This window comes from Manacus vitellinus, unplaced genomic scaffold, assembly GCF_001715985.3.
Source record: "Manacus vitellinus isolate BGI_N305 unplaced genomic scaffold, ASM171598v3 scaffold_21_pilon, whole genome shotgun sequence".
NCBI lineage: Eukaryota > Metazoa > Chordata > Aves > Passeriformes > Pipridae > Manacus > Manacus vitellinus.
The window spans coordinates 14,010,661-14,035,975 of NW_021939546.1; the positions used below are offsets into that span (position 1 = coordinate 14,010,661).

At 45.7% G+C, this 25,315-nt stretch overlaps 1 protein-coding gene across 10 annotated transcripts in view; it reads right to left on the minus strand.

Annotated features, from left to right (window-relative positions):
- The window catches only part of PTPRF (protein tyrosine phosphatase receptor type F), a 287,439-nt gene that overhangs the window by 108,050 nt on the left and 154,074 nt on the right, over positions 1-25,315 (minus strand). The window lies entirely within an intron of this gene.

The window sequence follows — 25,315 nt, forward strand, 5'->3', positions numbered from 1 at the left end:
CTAAGCCTGAACTGCAATCAAAAGGACATACTTTCGCAGAAAAAAAGAACTTGAAGAACATTAAGAAGCTTTTAAAGCACCAGAAACTCAATTATTTTCAGTATGTTTCTTTATTTCCCCGTTTTAAGGGAATTTAAGCAAACCTTCTTCTTTGTCAAATCCAACTCTGCAAGGTTCCCAGCTCACTGCAGTGTTTAAACAAACAAGACCTCAGCCTCTCCCCCAGTCCCAGAGGAGTCTGAACTTGCTGCAATCTGATTTTTCTTGCTATCACTGTACATCTGGAACCATACCCCTCACTCCTCACAGGAAGGTACTAGAGATAGGCCACCTCAGGTGCTTCCTTCTACCTGTACTGCCACACCTGCAGCACAACCACAGCCTCTGGTGGCTAATCTTACATATTTCTCCCTAAGATCTCAAGAGAATTTCCAAGACCCTTGACTTGGTTGCAAATCAAGACTCTGTAGCACAAGGCAACATCTGAAAACAAAAAAATGCCGGGGAATATTGTTTAAATGAGAGGGACTATGAAGCATTGAAGGTTTTCTACAGGAAAAAAGGTTCCCAATGTTTATTAAAAGCACAAACTGTATTTTGTGTCCCAGACTGGCCTCCTGAGAAACCTCTCTCATCATGAGCAAACATAAATGGAATTATATTTTTTCTAAATGAAAGGTACCACGAAAACTAGTTCTTTTAATATTTGCTCTCCATTGATTTTCAAAGACAAAAGGTACATAGAGCTTAACTGGAAAGACACCAGCACCAGCATTCAATAGCAAGCAACAGAAGCACTCAATACTGAGCAACCACAATGAATACTCCTACATGGCTGAAAAGAAACAAAAGAAGGGTACACACAGAAGTACAACATGGTATAGACTGAAAAGCAAAGGGAGACACATAGGAAAAGCAGTAAACAATGATAGTCCCCTGGACTGAGGCCAAGTTTGCCTAAAGTGCAGCACCTTGCTATTCAGGGTATTGAAAGCAGATGTTTACTCTGGCAAGGCTGAAACCCTGAAGTGATCTAATCTAATCACCATGATTACCATTGACAATCTCTTCTGGTTTGTACAAGATTTTACAAAGAATGCACACTGAGCTAAGTATCACCCAGTTAACTCCGTCCAAAGTCTGTGTGTGGAGGCTTAGCACACAGCTAAAACCTGACACCAGCATTTGTGCAAGAAATCTCTTCCTGCCTGCAGTGATCCTTGGCCCACAGACACGAGATCGATCAGAGGGTGCTTCACAGTGTCTGATCCACAGGTACACAGTGCCTGCTGCACTGAAGTGACTGTTCAATCAAAATTAGCAGTTAGTGATGAGTCACAGACCAGCAGGAATTACACGATCTAACCTTGGCTTCACTGAGTACAACAGAGACGCTGATTACAAACACCCAGCAGCAAAGCTACCTCTGCTGAACCAGACCTCTTAGGTCAAGCCTTTTCTGGACTCCGAGGTTACATAAAGTGCTGCTCCCATACCATCCACCCCCTGCAGGTCCAAACCATTAGGGAGCCCAGCTGAGAATGCTGTGCACTCAACACCTGAACAGAAGGTTACCACCACTTGATGACCTTCAGTACCCAGACCCCACACTGAGCTGGACTCAGACAAGCACACGTAGGCATGCAAGGCTCATGTGATCTTCTCCCTCTTAACTGAACACAAGCCCCAAAACTATTGTGGCAAACGGTAATAGAGATATAATGCATCCTTTGGAGTCAGAGACACAGGGGGTTCCCTGGGCTAGCACTGGTACTGGTACAGCACAGTTTTCATGCATGCCTGGAGCTTGAAACCACCAAAACTCCAGCAAACAGCACTGGCATGCCTGCATCTATCACAGCACACAGGAGGCAAGGACTTGCTTGATCCCTTGTCAATCAAATGTGGAGGCAGCACTGGTGTTTAAGAGCAGCAGTCCAAGCTCGCATCAGTGTGAGATGAGATGCCAGGGGGAATCTGACAGCCGGTCTCTGATGACACCTCAGACACCAGAGTTCACCTCATGTTAGTTCTGGGGTAGTTCAGGGGACGTGCACTGGCACAAGGTCAGCTCATGGGGAGGCCAAGCACCTTCTCCAGAGACGGTCCAAGGGCCTCAGGTGCCTGTGCCATCACAAGATGGGGAACCTCAGCTACTTTAGATCTCCCCTGTACTGTGTGGCTCTGGCAGCCCCCCAAAACCCTCCTGGAAAAGAGTGACTTTGGAGAAAACCTGAGCTGGTCACACCGCAGGGCACAGCCCAGAACAAGCCCACGCCTGCCCTGCCAGCAACACTCCTGCAGAGATAACGGGGCTTGGCTCCAGCCCGGCGTGGCCCTGCTGACTTCACTGGGAGGGCCAGGGATGTCTCTGTGTTCAAACACTAAAGGCGACGTTAGGAGTTCAGAGCTGTTCTTGCCTTGCCTTCCCCTCAGGCAAAAGTCTAATCTAGGTCTAATTATGAGGCTCAGTCATGTCTCCTTTCAGCCCTTGTTAGCTGTACTAACTTGTCTGCACATGGAGCTCTCATCAGTAATAGCCAAATCCCTATTCCAGCCAATACCTGGATACTCTTATTCTAGAAACTGAGTTTGTCAGCACTTGGCTTTATTCAAGGAGAGCCAGTAGTGCCTTCAATGCACATTAAAACAGGCTATGAATCTGCTTTCAAGTGCATACCATCCAAACCAGTTTTTCTTTCTTGGTTTCAGGGACTTTCAGAAGGCAGGCACTAGGTTAGAGTGAGCAAAATCTAGGCACAACACGAATTTTTCAGGCACTGAAAGCTCTAATTCCCTTCATGGACTACAGCACCAGTGGCTGAAATGACAGAGAGGAAAGCAGGAAAAGAGGAGAGAAGCAGGAGGAAAGGAGAGAGAAACAGCAAGAGAGAAAAAACAAACGAATGGGTTTTTGCAGTTACAAACTGAAACTTGGAAAATCCACAATCAGGCTGAGGTCTTGCTAGCAGCAGTCACCAAGGAGCCAGGAATGTCCCTCTGGCATCTAGTGTGACAGCATGGGCAGAGGATAGCTCCTGCTCACTTGACAGCTCCCCCCTTTGCTAATCTTTCTGAGGTGACAGAAATCTAACCCCTGCTCTCATACAGCTCTTTTGTGCCACACATTTCTCTATCTTTAAGGGAAAAGCTAAGGTAAGAAACCTTTCCCACAGCGCCAAACTGGAGCTGAGACCTCCTTCAGAGCAGCTGCAATTACACGGCTTGATTTCCAGCTCCCCAGAAAACTACCTTTCTTGAGGATGCCGCCGTGGGACACATACCCCTTGGTGTGTCCTTATTTTCTGCAGCTCTCCAAATATCAGGTGATGATAAGGGACACGGAGGCAGTTGCAATTTACGTCTTACAAGAAGCACGGAGCAGCCCCAGCATGGAATGGTGTGTGGATAACAGCTGCTTACAAAAAAGGCCTGCAGAGGAGTCTGTGGTGAGCACAGCTGTTGACAGCTGAATCCTGCAGGATTTACCCCCAGGATTTTGCTCAAAACTTGTAATCTCTCACAGAACAGAAAAGTTGCATATCAGGTTCCTACCAGCACACTGTGCAGCACTCACTGCTCTTGCAGCCAAGCAATTGTGTTTTGGGGGTCATATCCTGACATGGTACCTGTAAACCTTCCCCCTAACACCGTGAATTTCCTCTGTGCCAACACAGGAAATGGTATTTTAGAAATGATAGTGCAAACTGTAAACACGTTTATGGGAGTTATTTGTCACATTCTTCTTCCTATAAAAGCCAGGGCTGCTTACTATCATGAGTCCAATTGCTCAGACTGCTGAGGGAGAGAAAAAAAATTATACCAAATGTAATTTGGAAATAGCAAAAAGTAGTTTTTCCATGCATTACAGCTACGGCTGTGAGGTTAAATCTCTTACAATCTATCAAACCCACTGCCCCACTGGAAGGGGTGTTCTCAACTCACTTCAAGTGAGATATTTGGCCTTATCCCCACACAGGGCTGGAAAGGGCTTATCTGGGCCACTGGCTGCCGCCAGCCCACATCAGCTGAGGATCTTCCAGCCCAACATCCATTTTAGGGTCTTGGAGGGATGATTAAAACACAAAGCTGCTTTGTTTTCAATTCTGCCAGCTATCTGAAATCACTCAGGAGTGTGTGGTGTGAGGGACAAGTCAGGAAATGGATTGAGGGCAGAGAGATCTCTGATAAATGTGTTTGACTGTGGTCAGCATTGCACAGGAGCAGGATACACAAACCAAAAGCTATTTCACATGTTCCACAGCCACTCGGTGTGGCAGGCTGCAATCTCACCCAGTTCACATCACCAGGCTGAACAGATCCTGCTCAGAGGCAGTGGTCTGATGCACTGTAACACAGGAAGCTGCAGGGGTAACCCTTGTCTACTGCCAGACTCATATTTGGTGGATCAATGGAATTACTCTGCAAATTTTACAAGCTTCTAAATCTCCCTCTGAGATGCTGAAACACATTAGCAAACGCAAAATTATCAGTGCAAGGACAAGAGCCTGGGTAGTCGGCAATATTAACTAATGAAAAATGCAAGCCAGTAACGTTGCAAGCACACTACAAAGCAGGACATCTGTTTGCTGAATAAACAGCTCTGATTCCTTCAGCACAGGTTACCCAGCATGGCTATTCAATTACTGCAAGACAATCAAAAGCAGTCGAGCAATCCGGCGGCCCAGAAGGACGGCATCGCTTTACACGATAAGCAAACCCTGACATCGTTCTGTCCGGGTTCAACTGAAGCTGCACAATGAGCATTTATTTTATCAGCCATTTTGAGGCGATGCTCTCTTTCCACATCCTCCTCCTTACAAAAGTCCCCCAAGAGGTGCACCGCAAATATTATCCAAATTCACGGTCTCCAAAGGCTGCCCAGTGTTGGGTGGGAGGAGCACACCGGTGTGTGCTCCCTGCTGGAGCCAACTCTCATGGAGGCTAATGAATACCCCTGTCGACACTGGCACCGCCTTGCAATTGCCCCAGGAAAAGGTGGGGCAGCGAAACCAACCTGTTTCAAAGGCAGCAAACTCTTAATTACTGGTTTAGTAAGTATAAAACAGTTTCAGGCAGGTAGAAAATACAAACATTCATCTATTGATGACAGGGCTTTTAATGACAAATCTGCTGGCTTTGTATGACATCATGCCAACGTGACATGCTGAAGCCGTGTACTGAAAATGGGGAGAAGGGTGCAGATGAATGGGTGGGTGTGGAAACGAGCTCCAGAAGGACTTCTCTGTGTCACAGTGTAACCACATGAATTACTGCACAAGAGCTTACAGTAAACAAAGTATTTGCTATCTCTCAGAAAGATCACAGCAGCAGCAAAACAGTTCTCAAAAGCAAGAATCTGAGTCAGTTCAAAACAAAGAAAGTACTGTAAGGAAAATTCAAGAAAATACGAGACTAGACATGGCAGAAGAGGATAAACTGTCAAGCAGATTCCTGCTCCAGGGGCTCACAGCGTGGGAGCTCAGGGGACCTGCTTGTTCTAGAGGTTGAGTCCAAAAAACACCCGATGGAGACAGGGTTACTCTTCAAGAGTCAGAGGCGTGCTGCTAACATTGTCCTTTCATGGCTGGACAGCAATTATCTCCATTTACAAGCCCTGACACCTTCTCAGTAGTGTAGCTGGTCATTCCCAAGCACCTGTGTACCTCAGAGGGGAGCAGGATGGCTTTGCAGAGATGAGCGCTCCTGGGAGCAAGCAAGACAAAGCAGTGCCTCCCAGCTCACTCTGATGAGGAATCAGGCTGTGCTCCTGCCAAGTCCCTGTGCTGCTTCTCTCCATGCTCCTGCAAGCACGGTGACAAGGTAACACACTGTCACTGCAGCAACTTGTCACCTCCCAGGGCTGAGCACCCTGCATCTGCCATGCACTGGCACCCAGTGCTCCCTCCCACCCAGGGGCAACCTTGGTGCTCCAAGTTCGAGGGGACACTGCATCCCAATGGGATGAAACAAATTGTTTCTCCCAGTCCTTAGAGATGCTGCTGTCACCCAAACAACTTTCCTACAGGCCTCATGATGCTTCTTGATCTGGCCCAAGGAACTGGCTGGGACAAAAGATGATGCCACGGATGCGGGAAATTAGGAAATTTCCATTAGGAAATACTTCCTCCTTCCCTTTGAGAAGCACTGCAGCATGCCACTACCAAAGCCTTCCACGGTACACCAGACATAGTCACATATCAGCCATAGCTACCTGTGAGCTTCTCACAGGGTAGCTAATCCAGTCTAGATTCAGGCTGGGACACAATACAAAGCCTCAGCTCTACAGGCTCTGGTGAGGCAACAGTTGTCACTCTCCAGCATGGCTGTCCCTTAAGCACAGCCCAAGGGAAGGCATGAGAAAAGACCCTCTAGGGATAAAGTTCCATCCACTACCATGGCCTTGCACTCCTCTGATTCGGGGTCTTCATAAGCAGTGCAAGATCTGCTGAGATGACTGAGCCTAGCCACAGCTTCGGTGGGGAACAGGCAATTCCTCTCCTTCACAGCTAACCTCGTGCTCGACAGAGGCAACACAAGGGTGACTAACAGCTACTGAAGCTGACTCAGAGCAGAAGTAAGTATTCAGTCATACACCTGACCAAATTAAAGGTATGTAACCCACAACCCACTGTTTCAGTTCTTAGTTTAGGGATCTTCCTAAGTAATAACAACTTCTGCTCTGTATGTGTTAACTGTGGAGTCTGCTACCAACCAAGAGACCTTAACTCATCCTGGAAGAAAACAATTATTTACACCTTTATCAGATTAGATTGCAATAGTCGGAGATGGCATTGATGAAATCCCTACTACCACAACATCATTCTGTCACCCTGGCTACCACCTCTTCTGGCTCTCCATTCTGGTTTCCTCATAATGACAGTCACATTTGCAGCCTTGGTCCTGAACTCAAGTTTTTCTAAGACTAAGACCGAATATATCTCAAAGAATTAAAAAAGTCAAGAAGGAAGATTATAGCAGAAGCTTATCTGCTCAGGCTAAACAAGCCCTATGCCACAGGGGAAGCCTCTCCAAGCTGATGACACAGCCTCACAGAGTGGCTGGAAGTGTGATACAAAGCCTCAAGATGTGAGGAACACCCCGGACCTTCTGCTCCAAATCCAAGCCCACTGCTCCTCCGTGAGCATAAAGCGACACACAACCCAAAGCCAAGAACACATAAAAACAAACATTTTCCTGAGAGACCAGAGAAACTAGTCACTCATGCTAGTGAAGTACCAAAACGGGCTTAGAGAGCATGGCACTGAAAGTCATTTAAGGGTTCAGGGTACAGCAAAAACTACATCAGGAAATGTCAAAAATGTGGGTGAGGAAGAGCTTACACACAAATAAAACAGATCATATTTGCAAGATCCGCTGCCTGAGCAAGCATCCCCTTTTTTAATCCTTGTTGGGTGAGGAAAAAAAATTACTTTTTTATTTTCTCCCTCAAAATTACAGCATAATTTCAAGTAGGTAAAAATAGAGTTTTGTGGTCATATCCAACAGCTGATAAATAAGGCTAGGCTCTTTCAAAAAGTATTACAAAAAAGAGTCATCAGCTGGAAGTATGCATTGAAAGAACTCACAAAAGTTCTTCAAACATATGAATTCAGAAGGGTTTTGCAGCCAGCTATTAAGACTCCATAGTAAAGGAACAACAAAAGACGACCCTGCTGTGCTTTCAGGCAGGACTGTGTCATTTGTTGGTACCAGCTGTTGAGTATAACTGCCTCTAGAACTGTTTTCAAACCATTGCTGCTTTTTAATATTTTATACAGGAAATACGACATAATTATTCCTACTGCACGTTTCCTTGTGACAGAATATATAAACACACTCCCACTAAAACACACCCAAAACTTCAATCTTTTCAAGGAAAAGCATGGAAACAGCTCTTACTTGTATTCCAAGTCATTTATTAATCCACTGCATTTTTCATACTACCTGCACCGATGTGAGGTGTTATTAGCATAGAGATTTTCATTTTTAAGATGTGCAATCAATAATGCATTACCATATGCCATTAAATCCAACGTGTGGTTAAATTAATGGAGCATTTGACTTTTGATCCATGTATGTTTGGTTGCAGCTCAGTGCAGGAAAAAGTGCATGAGAACGGAGTTAATCTGACAGCAGAGCTCTCCCACGCTTTCTAACATCAAGTTTCAGATTAAAGTGAAGCATTCCTGTTGCCACTCAGCTGGAATACTAAATCTGTTCATTTCCACTTCACAGGCCAGAATGCAAGATTTTTGGTCATTTAACTCCTTGTGAAAGGGGTAGATTGTGCTAAAATCTGATTTCTGCTTAGCTTCTGCAGCCTGTCTGCATCACTGTCAATCCAGTGGCTTCTCCTTCTGTGGGGAACATTGCAGCCTGTCAAAGCATCACTGGCCAGCAAGTTTCAAGCAAAAACTTTGATGAGGGACACGAAAAGATTGTATGTTTTAATAAAATACTCTAATGAAAAAGCCTTCCCTCCCCCCACCCCAGCAATTGTTCCAATATGGGAAAGAAAATGCACTGCCTTTCCTTGCATCTAAACTACTGAAAAAGGAAGGTATTAATACAAAATGGATGAGCAATGACTATTGACTTTCTAAGGAGAGAAACACCTCTCTCTTATCTTTTACCCTTCTCAAAATCCCCAAAGGAAAACCCTTGAGGTACCAGGTGACTGGAAGTTGGCTAACAATGAGGAGATTGAGGGCACCCTCAGTCAGGCCGCAGACCACACCAAGGTGGGCAGGAGTGTTAATCTGCTGGAGGGCAGGAAGGCTCTGCAGAGGGATCTGGACAGGCTGGATTGCCGGGCCAAGGACAATGGTATAAGGATCAACAAGGCCAAGTGCCAGGTCCTGCACTTGGGTCACAACAATCCCCACCGGCTGGAGGCAGAGCGGCTGGAAAGCTGCCCAAGCTTGGAAATTGAAACTTAAAAGTTGTACTGGGGAGGAGCTGGAGAGTTGTTAGATAAAGGACAAAAATGTTCTACTTCTGGCTTTCCCAACCAGCCAGTGCTTCCAAAGGAAAACAAGGAATCCCCCTGCCCCCACAGAATGTCCCCCTGAAACACCGTTTTGTTCTCTCATCTCAAAGACTAAACTGAAACTTTTGGAGTCAACCTCCAAAACTGCCAAGCTATGGGATGGAACTGCTCTGTGATGCCGTGAGAGTTTGAATCCCAAAGCCTGTAATCAAGGTGTGTGGGTGTGGGAAAGGAGGATGAACACAATTCTTACAAAAACAAGGCTCCTCTGCAGCAACAGCTGAAAAGCACCAGTCCTGGTGCTCAACAGTCTGCTCTTCTACCTCCCCATACTGTCTTTTCCCTCACTCTATGCCTTTTTCTCCAGCACAATCCTTTCCTGCCACTATCAATTAAATCTCATGCATGTGGCTGTGTCTGCCATTTCCTTAATTGTAGCAAACTGTGTTTTGAACAAATGTTCAGAAGTCATATAAAAATATTTTTAATAGTTACCAAAACCAGTACATAGAACCAGACCCAGTAAAGGCCAATGCAGTAAAACACAAGTTATAGTCCAAGGCACTATTTCTTTACAGTACTCAGAAAGAAAATAACCTTTAAAAAACTTCAGAAAATATTCACATATTGACATCAGGTAGCTCTGTGTCTGTGAAAGTTTCACATGTGAAAGTTTCACCTTTTTTTCAGAGAAATTCTATTTTCAAATGAAACAATAAATGTGAAGTTTCAGTGCCCTTGTTCTACTGCAGCCAGCTCAGGCATACAGAGTCTGCTGGAACCAAAATCACTCGAGAATTGTAAGAATGGTTTTAATTTAATCTGAACACCAGACAGATCAATGATACGGCAAATCACTGCTTTCCATTCAGAAGTTTTAAAACACTCTATCACAGAAAACATCTTGAGATAGTGAGTAACTAACTTTATTTACTTGGTGGGGGAGTGATTCTTTTCTAGAGGGGAAAACACAGTAAGACTTGACCAGAGTCAGAGACAGATATATCCTCTTACTATTTGTTTTATGTCTTATGTTAAGCCATCACTTTCTAGAAGACCCATTAATTGCACTGGCTCCAACATCACTTTAGATGGAGACTCTGGTTACCTTAACAGTCCTTCAGAGACAGAAGAATGTAGAAAGGCCCCCAGCCAAAGACCCACAGCAAGCCAGTGCCTACATGCAAACACAAGTGAGATATTGTTGCCAGACAAGTGATGGTTTTTAATGCTGGGATGATGTAATTGCTCAGAGTTTAACAGAGGACATACTCTTCTTTTTACAGATAGCAAGTGTTGCAGAGGCTCAATATCCTATTTACTGCTTTGCCACAACACCCATCTTTTCAGAAAGATGTGCAATAAAAGGAGTGGCTGATAATTTCAGCCAAGGCTTTAAACAAATCCCCAGTGCAGGCCCTCATGAATTAAAGAGCACGCAACAGATAAATGGAAAGCTGGCAGTGAAACCACATCAAGACCAAGTGGATAAAAAAATGGCACATCTTGGCTCCTGTGGTACTCATCTTAATATAACCAAATACAGGAAATCAGCTGAAATTCCTTTGCTTTTCAGGGAAAATACATTCCCTAACTTCAGACATATTTGCTGTTAGTCAAAGGTTCATTTTATCAAATGACTACTACAGAAATTGTGGGTTTCCCCACCCCTTTTCCCTGGCAAACGAGGAGGGCTGCACAGTTCAGTGCCATAGGACTCCTACTTCCCAGGTGGAAGGGTGTATTCTTTCTAATGATGGTCCCTACCTTTCCCCCTAAAATATTACGTCTGCCAGAAACAGACCAAGAAAGCTAAACAGACACCTGGATTTGGCAAGCTTCAGTTTCACTGTGCTGGAAAATTAAATTAAGGAAAGCTTTAAAAAGGTTTGTCCCTGTCTTGAAAATGGGAGGATTGTTGGCCTTGAAGTCTTAAGGACAATCTACTATTTTTTCCCTGAAATGTAAGTCTAGCTTTCTTTGGGAAGATCCCTGCACTAGCTCCACTAACTAGTGGCTGGAAGGAGCATTCTCCACAGTAGCTGTTGAGGTTTCCTTAATTCTTATTCTTTTCCAAATGGGAAATCACAGAAGGGGGTGGGGGGGCGAGGAGGTAGCCACTGTGGACTTTCCTGGACCTACTCATGCAATAAAGTCAAGGTTTAGGATAAACAGAATTGAGAACAGCTATAAAGAGAGGTTGTGCTCTTGCCCTGTCCAAGTATTGTTTCATTCCTGACTGACTGGCAGGCAGCATTTGATAGACAGGGGCTAAAGCTCCATGGGGTTGCAGGTCTCTGGAAACGATTACAGGGGAATTGAGTGCATAAATTGGTTTGTCTCCCTTGCTCTGAACCATCTTTCCCTCTGCCCCTCACATACACACACGGCTACAACTGTTCTGCCAGCACTCTTTTGGTGCTTTGATGCAAGGTACACACAGCCTGGCTTACAAGAGCTTCCAAGTTCTACAGGATTCTCCAGGCCCACATTTCCTTGAAACCCCCAGATGTTTACCCCGAGAGCTTTGCAGTAAGGGTGATGTTGCTGTGTTTTCCATTCCCTGGTGTGTATGCAGTAGCAGGCCCTGCCCTGGATGGGATGCAGCAGCTCTGCCCCGCGCTGCAGGGACGTGCAGGGGGAGCTGGCTGGCCATGGCCGAGCAGTCCCCCATACTTTCCCACGTTTTCAGCATGGAGGTGTTGCACTCGGAGCCACGCAGTCGCAGTATGTGCTTTTGCTGCCGCTGCCAGCTCAGGAAACCGCTGCCACATCTTTCTATAACCCAGCTCAGGTTAAACCAGATTTTCCGGTACAGATAACAATTGCACTATTTACATTTCATACACCTAAAGGGCAGACACCCTGGCTTTGCTGGAGCAGATGTCTTAGAAGGAAGCTCAAAGACTAAAAAAGCATGTAAAAGCCACAGCAGCCTCTCTGACCCGCTCCAGCACGGCCCAGGTGATTTTGTCTGCACAGACTGCCCGAGCAGCTGACAGGCACCGAGCTGCTCACTGCAAGGTGTCAGAAACGATAAAGCAATAGTACGGTTTGATTTACTGCTGGGCAAACACCGTCTGGCAGTGACCACACACGGAGAGGTCAGGCAGTGCTGTCCTTTATTAGCATGTCAACCAACGCTGTGCTAACACACTCATGGATTAGACTCCTGAAGTTGGATATTTGAGCATGCCTGGGTATAACTAATTGGAAATAGGCCCTGAATCCCTAATAACCTAAGTTATGGTCCCTGGGATTTATGCCAAATTAAAGACAATTAATTCTCCTCTCTTGATTATTACACACCTTAATAGCTCTGTCCTTGAGTCAGTTCCATCCTTGATGTGCAGAGCCCTTTAGCTCAGTCTCTAAAATTTGATGTGCATGAAGAACAGTTAATAAGAAAGTTCTGAATCAAATCCGAGTTACTGTATCAAAATCTCTCATGTTTTACAACAGTGAAAAACACAATTGCATTCAAAGCCTACTTCAGATCCTAGATTATAAAGGCATTTGCTGCATAGCCTCTGCACTATAGTCTTTAGAGGCCTTAAACAATTCCACGTTTCCCTTTAAGATGTTCTTTTAAAATACCACACAGCAGTATATACAGATAATCAGGACTATTTTCAATAAATGATTTCAGTGAAGTTCACTGGCTTTATTTGATATACAAAAGACTATTTAACCTTCTCCCAAGACACTCTACTGATGTAATTACAAGCAAGAGATGAGGCACGGCTCTCCCAGATGTAACACTAACAGGAAAGAAAACTTTCTGCTAAGCAGAGGCCGCTCTAAGTCTTTCCTAGAGGATGTAAGAGGCAGGTACCTCCTTGCAGATAAGAATACTGCGAATCCTTATTTCCCCAGCTCACTATACAGTGTGCAGGCCACTGGTGCTAGGACGATTCATCCAGAGGAAAAGTGCTGGCACTCATGTCTTAGGCAAGACTTAAACAAGACCATGTGTCCCTTTTCAGAGCATCAACAGCAAACCCTGAGCAGAGCACACTCTACTGAGGCCCTGAAGACACAGAATATGATTCTCAGAGCTGACAGGGCTCCAACATCAAAACTGTCTGGGACACAAGAGGACACCCTTGCCAAGGACAGAAGTGGAATTGGTTGAATGTCAGCTGCTCACTTTCACTGAGCTGACAACCAACACAAAATGTCAGGACAAGACACTCTGCACAAGGAGTCTTTGATGCTGGAGATGATCACAGGGGCCTCAGACTCCTTGGGAAAACTTCATCTTTTCTTCCAGACTAGACTCATGACCTGCCTGAGGGAAAATACAGCAGGTCCTCATCCTATCTGTGAAAACCAACACAGTCCCAGTCTTCTCCAGACGACAGTCAGTTCCTCGTGACCAGACCCGTGGCTCAGCAGCCGGAGGAAGATCTCATGGGTTTCTCCTGGAGACAGAAATGGCAGGGAAATCACAGACCTCTGCAATCTGAGCTGCCTGCTCCTGAGGCTTTCACACCACAGATGGGGCTCTCTGGTAGACAGACAGTCAGCTGTTGGGATTTGCACCACATCTCCCCAAGAGCAGACCTGAGGCAGATCTCTACGGAGCCCATATAGAGGAAATCATTCCTTGTGACAAAGTAGGAAGGGAATGTCCCAAAGCCATGTGAGAGCTGAAAATCCAAGTTTCATATTCCTGTTGAGTGCTTGACCTAAGGCTAATACGACTCTCCAAAGTGTTTCACTCCCTAGGTTTCTTTTCCTTCTCTCTTTCTGCTCAGCTCTGCTCAGCGACATATCTGATTCCACACTTTGTGGAAAGGTGCATCCCAACAGAACAGAAAGAGCTGGGGAGAGGAAATCTCTAGGGTAATGTGAGGCAGGGAGAACAAGCTCCCCCTTGACTTGTGGCTCATGAACAACCCTGGTCTGCTACAGAATGGCAAATAAACACAAGTTTGCCTTCTCACACATGCAGGCAGCAAGCAAAATCAGAAAAATAAATGAAGCAACTGAAAATACAATTTTTATTTGGTACCATGAGGCAACATTACACTGGATAGGCGACAATTTTTTTTCAGAGAGATCAGAGTGCCCTTGGATTTAAACACCTGAGAAACCCTGGATTGGGAATTAGGGCCCTACCTAAGCTGGACCACCACAAGCACAAGCTTAGGACTCAGACCTTCACATACTGAGTGCAAAGGTTGATTCTCCCCAGCAAACCACCTGCAAACAGAATAACAGCATCATCCTACATTTTACACTGAGAACAGAAATTAAATTAGCAAGTAGATTTTGATCATGAAATGACCTTTAAAAATGACTGAGAGAAGACAACATTAGCCACCGTTATTTGCTCTGATAACAGATCCTTCCTGAAGACAGCTTTGTGTGCAAAATATTATTGCTAATTTTATTTCACATTTTCAAACTGCTTTTAAGACTCTAAGATGACTCTTATTTTCTCATTTTTTCATAGACAAGCCTTGCTGTCTTCTTTTTTCATCTAAGCACAAAGTGGGAAAAGTGCTGCAGCTGAACTTCAAGAAACCTGGACAATTTTATGATGTTTAATAACATTTGCAGCTATAAAGGCTAAAAACACTAAGGGTAATGAAATCTCATGCTCTGGTGCTTAAGGCATTCTCTTTCTGTTGTCCCACATGCTGACACCTGTTTCCCCGTGGAAACAGTTCATGTCAGTGTGGGAAGGAGAAAACACTCTCCTTGGAGACACCCACAGGGGCTGGCTGTGGCTGGAGGTCAGAGTCTTGGAGCCACAGCCAGCCAGACTCAGGGTGAGCTGCCATGCCCTGCAATCTCCTCTCACTCAGCTGTATTTACGACCGCCATCAACACACTAACAATTACAGCATTCGTTGCACAAATCTTTATGAGTTTTCCAAATGAAAGTGGGCTTTTCTCCCTTCCTGGCTTAAGCATGTTTATGGAAAGACTGCCAAAAATTGCACCTGGTTTATGGCTTCAACAACAACATTTCTTCTTGGCACTCTCACCGCACCTCGCTTCTTCCTCGCTTACATAAAACTGCAGAGATTATGCAGAATTCATGTCTGCCTTGTGACAAGCTCTTTTAAAAGTCAATGCCATTTAGAATCTGCTTTGACCTTGCATTTAGACAGACATAATATCATGTACAACTCCATCCTGCGCAGAAACTCCCTTATTCACGCGTCAAGAAAGATGAGGGCTTTGACTGCTAATGCCTTCTTCTCTTTGCATGCAAGCCAGATTTGCCTAAATCTTAAATTAGGGCAGGCTTGCACTTTTGAAATTTGGCTACCCCTTAAAGTAGCCACCTTTGTTTTAATTTCACCCCCCCAAATTAATTAATTAACTGTAATCCCTGTGCTGTAGACCACGAACCATTTGTTAGCATCATCTCAGCCATGTCATCATTGCAAAGGTTTCAGACATTGGATGGCTGTTGGCCACTTATTGTTTTGCCTTTCATATCTGACATTTTAAGTAGTTAGGCCTGAACTATCTATCCAGTTGTAAGGGATACCACACAGAACAAGGTGACAGTCAGGTTGTACCAGATGAGCCAACAGTCCTTTATGAATCAACTAACATCTCAGCACAGATCTGAAGTTCCTGCAGTTTTCCCACTTCCCATATACCAGTTCCAATTTTCTGTGATTGCATTTTTATTCCACTGCCTAACTGCATCTAGTCCAAATCTCTTCACTCTATTGGCCCTATGTCTATCTCCACAATCCAGTTCTGTTGGGAATGTCAGTCTGATCCACATTTGCTATGCTGTCTCTCAGGCTGTCTCTCATTCCTGCTTTCTGAAACCATCCTGCTCCGAAGGACAGTATTTCATCTGGCTTTGCACCTTTCTGGACTAGTCTTTCTAGTTATTTACTCACTTCTCCTTAACAGCATCTACATCAAATACCAGCAGTATGTTATGAAAAAAAACCATAAAAAATACTGTCCAGTCCCAACCATCTGCCTATAGAGCTCACTATTCCTACAACCCTCTCGTTACTGCCTATATTTTAGTCAACAAACCAAGGACTGAAATCTCATATACTGTCACTACCTCAGCTGACAGGAAACACAAAGTTTCCACATCTGTGCAAAGAGGCAGGGGGCAGCCCAGAAGGATGTGCCTCAAGCTGTTCAAACAGCCCTGTGGCTGTGGGGATGGAGAGCTGCCATGTTCCCATTTGCCAACTTCAGGAAGGGTTGGAGCCCTTTGGTGGAGCGCAGAACACAAGTTTTTACAGCACCTGGAACTAAGCACAAGCAGGCAGGGAGAAATTAATTGCTTTGCAGGGGACATGCTGGGAGGAGAGTGTGTGCTCCACAGCTCACAGGGGTCAGGAGGGTCCCTGTGCATCTCCCAGCTGTGATGAAAAAAATCTGCTCTTCCTAGTGCAGAGCAGAGAGGTGGCAAACACTACCCTGAATGTTCAGAGCAGGTTGCAACAGGCTGTGGCTCTGGTGGGACAGGTTTGTCAGCACGGCCTGACCTGCCTTCCCTGACAGCTACCCTCAGGCTGATCTCCTGAACAGGAGGAGCTGTGGAGGTCTGGGCAAGTGAGCTGGTCCCCCGCATGCCCCGGGGCTGAGAAGATCAGCAAAGCCAACCAGCTGCAGCATGCCACGACCGCAACCAGGTGGCTGCCGGCACTTTATGCTCCCTGGGTTCGTGTTAGAATTGGACTAAGTGAGCTGATCAGCTGAATGATGAGCACCATTTGTCAAGCCAACCTGCAAAGCGTGCCACACCCCCCTTGCCGTGGGACGGAGGCGCTGGAGGCTCTCTTTGCAGGAGCGTGCTGCAATCCCGCCCGCTGCCGCTCTGGGAAGAGCTTCTCATAAACTTGCCCATTTGCAAGCCACATGCAGCACAAGGCATCGCTGCAAACTCGTAATTAAATTCATTACTCCATACAATTTTAAGCCATTCTTCAAATAATTACAGTAATTTGATAAGCAGAAATCGCATAAACCTGCTGCAGCTTTATCTCTCCCATTTGCTGTCTGAAGGAAAATGTGAGTAATTAGTCGGATGATAACAGTCCGGGTTATGCAAGCAAAACAAAATTAATATGATCCTTACTCAAGAAACCCTAAAATAAAATGAAACCGGTGACTCCTTAGGCAGAGTGGGGTGGGAGTGAGGGGAACAGCAGCAGGCAAAGGGAGCAGGAGGATGGCAAGGTTGCACTGGCCACGCTCCCCACGCTGCTGCGCAGGCGGGATGCTCCTGGGAGCCGCCGACCTGCAGCTATTGCTCCTCTCTCCCAGGAAAGTCTCGTCAGGTAACCTTGGTAACTCCAAGGCAGGGGAGGCGGAAGGCGAAAGCTTCCTGCAATATTCACGGGACCATGACAGAACATTCATTAGCGCTCTAATGTCAGGAGGAATCAGCAGCCCGGGTGGCTGTGCCGCCCCACTCTGATTCTCACCTTGTTTATGAGGTTCCTGACCTTTCCTGCTACGAAGCAGCAAGTTGGCAAACTGCAGCTCACGGCACCCTGAGGCACAGGAGGACGCAGCAATGAAAAATTCACACCTGCTGACTTCTCCGGTGTGCTTGAACTCACAAATCAAGAACCAGGGAATGTACAACATGCACCATCTCCCACGGGGCCTGGCTATCCTTTGGGCTCACCTACCTCTCAGGCTGCCCAGGCAAATCCACCACAGGCATGAATCCTGCAAATGCTGGGGACTCACCATGATGTGCCCACAATGACTGTGCCAGCATCCTGTTTTGCAGCTGGGGCAAATAAAGATAAAAAAGAGGTGGAACTGGAGGCTCTGAATATGTTGTGATTAGTGCAGACCCCAACAACGTGGGTGCACTGGGTTCTGCTCTGCCCACATAACTGCAAATTCAGAGTCAGAGCTGGTAGAAGTCCTCTCCGCACATCCACAGGCTCTCTGAACCCTTCTAGACAACATTAGGGGACTAAAGAGTTAACAAATCCAGAAGGGCCAGGGATGAGTTTCACTGGAGACAAGGAAACATGGAGTATATACTAGGCTGAAATAGAAATGTGGCCCAGCCGCAAGATCAATAAAGAGGAGAAGGCCAGAGCTGTGGTTACTTGGTGCTTGGATTAAGAGCTTCATCGGGTTTCTGCAATCAGATCTGATGATCCCACCAAAGGAACAAAGGGAAGGCTCCAGGCCCTCATTTCAGAGAAGTGAACGAAGAGTCATCAATTTTCTGAAAGTGACTTTATGCCTCGTTAAGACCCATCTAAATTATATACAAGATGACTTCCAAGTAATGGAAAAATGAATCTGCAGACAGTCCTTTCTTTTTTTCCTTTTTAGCTTTTATTTCCTCGAGGATGTGTCTCCAACCAGCCTGAAACCAAACACTTGTTTAGGGGACAAAAATTCCCATCGCTACAGGGAGATATTTCGAAATGAGCACTTCAGTTTTAAATGCAGCTGCACCTTTCACGCTCTTCTTCCCCTAGAGCTTGGAGCACCCTGGCCAAGAAAAGCGATTCAAGACCTAAGCACCACACATAATAAGCAATTTACGAACTGAAGCAAGATTAGCTTTAAATACCACTCTTTCCAGATGAATCAATCTCAATGTGGCAGCTCCGCGGATAGTTTTATTATTTTTTAAAAAAAGATTTTAAAATGATAAAAATTTCACATCCTTAATTCGGAAATAAAAAAAAGAATTTCCTGAGTAAGCAAGTTCAATGCAACATAAAAGGGGAGGGAACAATACACTGGGACAAAACCCCACGTGTTCTTTTAGCCTGTATTTTACCAGCTGCTGCAATCAGAATAAAATATGAGTGCATGAAAGAAAAATATATCACAGAGGCTGCAACTCCTTCCACCACACAGCCACGTCCCCTGACCCTCAACAGGGTGTTGGGCCGACTCCATGGCTGTCCAGGTGCTGGTGTGGCTCTGCTCCTGCCCTCCGTGTCACACTGCCACGTGCCACACTGGAGAGGGGCACCACCTCTTCCTGGAGAAGCCATGTCAAAACTGGGGCATCTCACCAGGAAGAATGATGGGACTCTCCGCTGCTTGGGATCTTTCAAGGGAGATTAAAAAAAAATTATAAAAAGACTCCTTCAGTCTGCTGGAGAAGCTGCATCACTAGTGCACGTGTGTAGAAGAAGTTTGGGCTCGTGGGCCAGAGAGCAGTGCCTGGTTTGTGCAGCCAAAGTGCCGAACGCAGCACCTGCGTCGCTGAGCGGGCCAGGGGCAGGAGTGGATGGATGTTTGTGTTGCCCTCAGCACACGTGTGACAGCTGCAACAAGACAAATTCTCACCAATTCCTGTAGCCCAGGGCTTCAAAGAACTGCCTGCTTTGCTCAGGGAGGAATTTTATTTGCAGCGCGCGCGTGGTTTTGCTTCCCAGTTTTCCTTGAAGCAGCAGAGAGCAGCCACAGCTATAACCATGGGGCTGGAGAGAGCAATGGTTGGGGCTGGCACCAGGAATAATCCCATGAAACCTGTAGAAAGCTGAGGGATCAGACACACTAATGGATCTCCAAGGAGAGAAACCAGATGAGGCCCATGGGAGAGGAAGGGCCTTTTCCCCACCAAGAACAGCCTAGTTTAGTGCACAGGGATGGCACAAGCCCCTTGCAAACACCCCCCTTGCATCATGGGGGCCTCAGCATCAGCAGCTCACCTGAGCCTCCTGTTCTCCTGGGATGGGTTCCTGTGCAATGAGAGGCCTGGGTGTACCACAGGACTATCTGCTGACTGTCTGAGAGGTGAGGACATTGGGACAGATGACATAATCTCCCTTCTGATCTCACGCTACTGAAATCTCAGGACTCTGCTGACACAGCAAAACTGGCAGCAAACTCTGCTATTTCAGCTGTGGGTTTCCACCAGGGTCTGTAATCAATATGAATAAACCAGGCAGCAGGAAACAACTGCTGCCATTTTGGCTGCTTTAACCAGATCCGATCCTGTGTGTGCCTGCCAGAGGACAGTTAAAAGCCCAGCTCGGGTCCCAGCAGCCCTGGGATGAGGTCACACTGCCGGGCTGGCAGGGCAGTTGGCAGAGCACGGCAAGCCTGCGGTGCTCCAGACATTTGTCACAATTATTGGGGATTTACGAGGACAGGGATCGTGTCAGTTGTCTGTAATTTCACTCTGAATGATACCCCTCTCCGCAGGCGGCAGCCTCTGAATTAAACCACCCTGTAGGGAGAAAGGGAGATGGGCCTTTGAATGCCTCTTTGACAGACACCTCACCTAAACGAGCTCTTCTGTGCAGCTCCCAGACGGTGGCTGGGGGCCTTGCAGTAAGTTAGTGTCCAACCCCACAGGAAACCTCACAGCCCTGTGATGGGATGGCTGCTGCTGACCAAAGACTAAGCCCAGACTGCTGCAAGTGAGTGCCCCTTCTTGGCCACGCTGGGGACGTGCACAAGTACTAAAACCAAATGAAGAGTGCAGGGATCTGCCCTAGCTGTCTGTCTTTGCACAGGATTGGCAGCTGCAACTACTGCTTGTATGAGAATGGTTGCCTGTACACATCCCCAAGCCAGCAAAAGCAACACCCCCCAAGAGCACAGTACAAAGCACTTTGAAGAGGAGGGATATCATGTGGTAACAGACACATTTAATTGTGACACTACCTGCAGCTGTCCCATAATACACACAAATCCAAAAACCACACTGCCCAGCTTCCATTTGCCTAATACCAGTTCTGTACCACAGCAACACGGCAAGTGCTTTGCTCCCTTTGCTAATTACAGAGACTTAGCTCTTGGAATGATACACGATTGCAGGCAATGATTTTTGCTAATGTAACAGCTCATCTTTTCCATACCTGAAACTCTGCAAGAAGGAAGTACTCCAGGGGGAATACATAATGTAGTAGGAGGCATGGCACGCACCTCTTTCTATGAAACTGCAATCCTAAGGCTTCACAGATCACACAGTTCCACTTATTGTACCATAGAGGCATTTTCTGCATTAGTAGAAACCTGGTACAATTCATTTCATAATCATCAAAAACCTATCAGTTTTAACAGTTGTACTAGATTTTCTAACATTTTTGTTATATGGCATCATGGTAATTCTTTCTGCAGGGCTACATACTGAGGAACAAAATGGTACCACTACTGCTGCTCTTTGGATCATTAAACTTCTGTCTTTTAAAGCAATCAATTCTTGCTGATTCATGTTTAACTTTTCAGAGATGATTATATGAATTCTTATTACCCATTATTTCATGTGTGTTTTCAACAATCCTGAGTTTTAAGAGGACATCAGCATTACCATAATCTCCCATGGGATACTCACTTGAGGATATTAATTTTGAATGTTCCCTAGCACCTACAGCAATCCCAAATTCTACAAATCGTATTTCATTGGTATGTATCTACCTAGGGAGACTGGTCAGTCACTGCATATTTATGACTAATTAACTATTTTCAAGTGGAAGAACTGCCTAGGAGCGGGTACTGACTAAGGAGGAATTTTGCAGGGATTCTGAAGTCAAATAAATCTGTATCTTGGAGATAGCAGAGAGAAGGTTGTAAACTCTCACAGTTTTCCAAGAAAAGTATCTCAAAGCATTCTAGCTGAATTCACCATTTAGCAATCTGTATTTAAGTACTTCTTAAGAGACTGGCCAGTTGTGTTTAAAAATATTCCTGACAACCCTATTTATGAAGCTGAAGGTGCTCCAGAGCATCCCTGGCAGACAGAGCTTATAAACTGCAGTGGGGACATGGAGAAAGCTTGCACAGTTCATAGTGCGGGAATGTGAAAGCTGCTGTGCCAAGGCAGCTTATTAAACCCTGCAGGTCCAAAGAGAGTGGGCAGGACTGCCAGTCCTGAGCAATGCACAGCTCTGTATGAACTGGATTTTAGAACGTGCTACTGCCTAGTGCAGCTTCCTCCCATCACTGCTGGGTGTCTACAACAAAGCTGCTGCCTTCTCCCCATGCAGCATATCCTCAAATGCCCAGGGAAAACTAATGCCCACTATGCATGCTCATAAAGAAGCTGGGGCTGTGGTTACAGTAGATATTTTCAAGTGTTACATGGCTCTCTCACGTTAAAAAAAAAAAAAAAGGTCAGTCAAATGTGCGCTGCCTCTACAGACATATTTTCTTTTCTAAATTTTGCCTGAGCTGCATATGGCTCTGTAAAAAGCCATTCTTCTCTAAGCATCCTAGCTTTGACAACCACAGCCCAGATTTTAACACTGCACACAATTCAGCCACCAAAGAAATTCGTGCTAATGAGGAAATGTGCCGGTGCACTGTATCATTTCACATGGGAGCAGGAGGGAGAGAAGAAAAGATGTAGAAGGTCTAGGCAAGGCAGTAATTTTAAGAAGAACGCATAAGGACGTTCAGGGTGGGCCAGGAGCTTCCACAAGCTTAAAGTCCACAAGAGTCTTAAAGATGCTCTTCAGCTCAGGTGGAAATGGCCACAGCTGCCAGTTTGCTTCCCACACTCTCCTCAGTGGGATTAGACTGGATGGGAGCACAACTGACTGGATTGGTTTGGCTAAGTCTTTAATCATCGTTCTAGAGAGAAAGAGTCTAGACACTAAGCTGAAGGAACTCAGCAGCTACACCACCCCAATGACTGTGCACAGATAAGCTGATGGCGATGCCAGCAGTGAGGGAGGACTCAATACAAATGCAACCGTCTCAATCCCCCCCAAAACTATGCTCATCACATCTGAATACCAGAAAGCATTAAGTCATTATGGAAATGTAGACAGAGGTAGAAAGTAATAGGGTCCTCACCACTAGCTGTTTTTTGTTTTTTATTTTGTTTTGGTTTCAACCTTAGGGAAAGAGGGCAAAGACTGAGGGTCAGGCAATTTTACAAGGACAGTATAAGGAAGAAAGGAATTTCATTTGTTTCATCTAAACCCCTCTGGGCAGAGCTGGCATTAGGCTGAAGTGAAGTACGCCACATGCCTCCATGGGAAAAAAGCAGATGGTGATGATAAAAGGATGAGTATTTCTGCTTCTCATCTCTGAGTGCTCCATTTATTCTTAACTAGCTGTTTCCTGCTCAGTGCAGCAAATATTGCTCCTCCCTGACCATAGACAACTGACCCTAAACACTGTGGCAAATTCAGATCATTGGACCACTGGGATCTTGGTCTTGGTTCCACCAAGCGTGAAAATGACTCTAACATCTTTCTGTGTTTTCTAGCTGTAGTTACAAGTAATAGGAGACATACAATAATTTAATGAAAATAACCTGATAATGAGTAATGACTGCAGGAGAAAGGGTGAGCTTTGTGTTCATGCCTAAAAACAGAACAGTGACATGGTAGTTATGAGCCATTACCAGAGGCAAAAGGGACATACCAAAATCCATACCTGACAGCTGTTACTGGTTACTGACAATGGCAAACAAGGCAGCCAGTGTCAAATAACCTGAGAACAACCCTGCTGGCACAGGCCTAGCTTAGCCCACAGCAGTGCTCCTACAGGCCACCTAACTCAGGTGGGCAGAGGTGCTTCTGCTAATGGAGCAGGACTGGGAGGAGCCAGTGGACAAAGTTAGGCTGCCTTCACCATCTGTTACCTGTCAGCTTTTCCACAGTTTGTTCTAGGGTAGTGTGTAACCAGCCAAACTGGAGGACAGACGCCCTAGTTAAACTTTTACTTTATGCCAGATGTGCTGGCAGCTCTGTGCTACATTTGCTTTTCCTCCTAATTGACAGTTGAGGAAACTTGACAGCATTTTCTACCAGCTGCGGCATTGCAGCCACACCATTTCCTGCTCCCATGGCTGCCAGTTTCTCTCCAGTAACCTCCAGAAAGATTCCTTTTCTGGGAAAGTGATGACAAGTGAGCCCTGCATACATGTATCCTATCTATCCCCACTCTAATTTCCTGAAAGAGCTGTTTTTAGTTGTTTCCACATCAACAGGACGAGAATTGGGGTTTGCTGTTACTGGTCAATCACTAGCACAATATGGTCTCAGAACTCAACCCTCCCCTTTACTCTGACTTTACTGGAAAATCCCAAACCAGCACTGCACACACTGTCTTACAGCAACCTCCCAGGACCAGGGCTGAGCCAGTTCCATGGCTCGCTCTCACCTGAAAGAGAAGCATCCACTCTGGATGTCCTCCTAGGACTCATGGCATGCTGATCCAGCAGCGCAGTTTTAGCACAGCCACCATCTTTGAGACCCCAGAGAAGGGACCTGCACTTTCCTGTAGAGGAATTTAAGTTGCCACCTGATGCAGAGGCAAAATTGCAAGATGGAAGGACACAGTTAACCTTGCGACTGCAGCTGTGTGCCTGCAAAGATGGAGAGCAAGGTTTGCTGCTAATCTGTACGATTGCTTTCTGGATTCTTCTCCATGCCACCCCAGGGAGGATGTTACTAACTACCAAGCAAAAATTTCATTTGATTTCATTCCCACTTCAAAATAACCTGTGTGAAAATCAGTTCTCTGCTGCTTTCAAGGGAAAGATCTAAGGAGAATCACAAATCTGAGCTAATCCAAAAATTACCTGCTATATTTCCAGGTAAAAATTATAAGGCCAGTAAGAGTATTTGGTCACCTTGCCTGACCTGCCGTGACAAATTCCATGCAGCAGCCCTTCACACTCGCCTTGTGCTCTATTTCCTTTCAGCTGGGCTGAAAGGTCTTGCTGAAAGGTGTCCAGAGTTAGATAACATCGAGAGAGAGAGAGAGAGAGAGAAGCCGATGCTTCCAGTGGCAAATAAGCCCCACTGTTGGAGATCTGAGCCTTATTTTTGCTTGAATTTCTCTGGTTTCAGCTTCCAGTTATTGATTCTTGTTCTGGCTCTGTCTGATGGATTAAACAGCCGTTCTTTGCAGCTAGCACCTTCTCTCACTTTAGGCACTCATACTCCACAAATATTTCACCTCTTGCTCCTCTTTCTGCTAAGTGCAGCACACAGAGCTTCAAGTCTTTTGTTGCATGGAATATTTTTCCATTTGTAGATTACTTCTCATGGCCTTTTATGTACCCCATATTGTAGTTAGGGCCTGCATTCCTCGTTGTAGACAGCAGAAAAAACTATGGGCATGTGAAAACACGTGTTACTGCATTTGTCCTTAGGGTAACTTTGGGCAGTGGAACAAAAGACAATAACCATCTCTCAAAAAAAATCTGTATTCCTAGGCAGAATGTCTGACCTCTCTCTCTCTCATTTGTACTTCCTTCCTTCCCAGCAACAACTTAGCTCTTCTGTCCCTCTCTTCTACAGCTCCTACTCGTACTCAACATGCACTTCACATATAAATGAGGCTCACTCAAAGGCTGGGATGGAGAGCAGTCCACGCAGGAAAAATCAATTATAAAGCTAGGTCTATTTCTGACAGTTTGGT